Genomic DNA, 1,751 nt, shown 5'->3' on the forward strand with positions numbered 1-1,751 from the left:
TAAGAAAATACTGCAGTAGCCAAAGTGAGAAAATAGTTTTAAATAGTAGTAGTAGTAGTAGCTGAAAATACAATGACTTTGGCGGTCTTTAGACTTGGAAGGGGCATATTCTAGTAATGCACAAGTAGAATTTACAGGAATTGGAGATGTAAGGAATGAAGGTAGGGAAAGAGACAAGGATGAACTTGTGAGTTAGCTAAATTGCTGGTACCATTTATGGTTAGAGACATCTCAAGCGATGGCTTGGGAAATAATGGTGGGAAGATGATTAAATAATATTTAAAGAAAATCACTAAAAGCCCATACAGGCTTTAACATGTGAGTGCAATTTCAAAAGTATTTTTAATATATTTAAGTCCGAAGCTTTCATTAAAATAATACCTTGCTATTCTACCAAGAAGGTTCTTGTTCAGGCACTTCTTGTTATAGGGTGACACAGACGTCCAATGGAGACTATCAGTTTCATATTTCAACATATATTTTGCAGGTATTGTTCACTGTTCTCACCATCAAGGAACGTCCTTGAGAAATGTCATGCAGCCTTTGCTGGAGTGCATGAATATAGACAAAAGTGGCTGCAAAGCGACTGCACTAAGATACAACATGATGAAAAAAATGTGAAATTTATTTTTTTCTTTAAAAAAAAAACATGGTAAGTGATTGATACACAGTGCTTTAGAAAATAAAACTTTAATCACTTCAGGTCTATGCATACTTTAACCCCGTTTTATACAGCTTGACTTTTAGGCACATCTCAGGTATCCAAAAAGATATGACTGATAGTATAAAATAAAATTTAGAACAGAACGAAGAGTGTCAAGAGTGGGTGAGTTGATCTTGGTATAATCTGGGAGCAAGTGGTATTGGAGGCCAATGAAAGAGATCAGTCTGCCAAGAGAGGTGTAAAAAGTAACTAAACTTTGAGCCATATTGACAGAGTAGTGTAGGAGAGGATGAGAGACTGTAGAATAAGAACAGTCCGATAAGTAACATCAAGAAAATCATTAAATGGTAATATCCAGAATGCAAAGTGTGTGCTGAGGAAAGGCTGCTCAGAGATCTTGTAAATTTGAATCTTGCCGCCAAGTGGATGAAAATATAGCACCCCAGCAGCGGTTGGTGTTGGTGCCAGCAGCACCTCCCCCCCCCCCCCGCTATTTGCCATCTAGGCAGGTGGTGGGCTGCGTGTCCTCTCCTCCATCGGTGGCTTCCAGCGTGCGGCTCCTCCCCTCCTCCTAGGCATCCAATAGGAACACCTGTCCTTTCAGCCAATCGGGTGACGGGTCTCAAAACGTGCTTCCTGCTTGGCTGGGGGGAGAATCAGTGTTACAATAGCGAATAATAATTCTCTGTTGTAACACACCTGGGTGGGCTCCGAGCACATTCTCTGTGCCCCGAGCCCACCCTATTTTGAAGCCTATTAGAGCCTCTGGCTTTAATAAGGTGCTTCAAAAAACACCCACTCCCCACTGGAATCCATGCATCTGGCATCCTGCAAGGGGCTGGACACATGGATGGGGGAGGCAGCGATGGATAGGGGGGCGGCGCCAGTGCGCCCTTAGTGGAAGGGCCTCCCCTGTAGCACCCTCTTGTGTGCTATTAGTGTTAGTGTAGGTACATTTATTTTGGCATGACTCATGGTAACTGTGTAAGCCTGTAAAGGTCTGCAGACCAGTCCTCTATCATCTCCCCCTAGTTCTGGAGGTCCCTGGAAACTTCTAAAAGCTAGTGGGCGGAGGTAAAGAGGCTGG

This window comes from Aquarana catesbeiana, linkage group LG01 (genome assembly GCF_042186555.1).
Source record: "Aquarana catesbeiana isolate 2022-GZ linkage group LG01, ASM4218655v1, whole genome shotgun sequence".
NCBI lineage: Eukaryota > Metazoa > Chordata > Amphibia > Anura > Ranidae > Aquarana > Aquarana catesbeiana.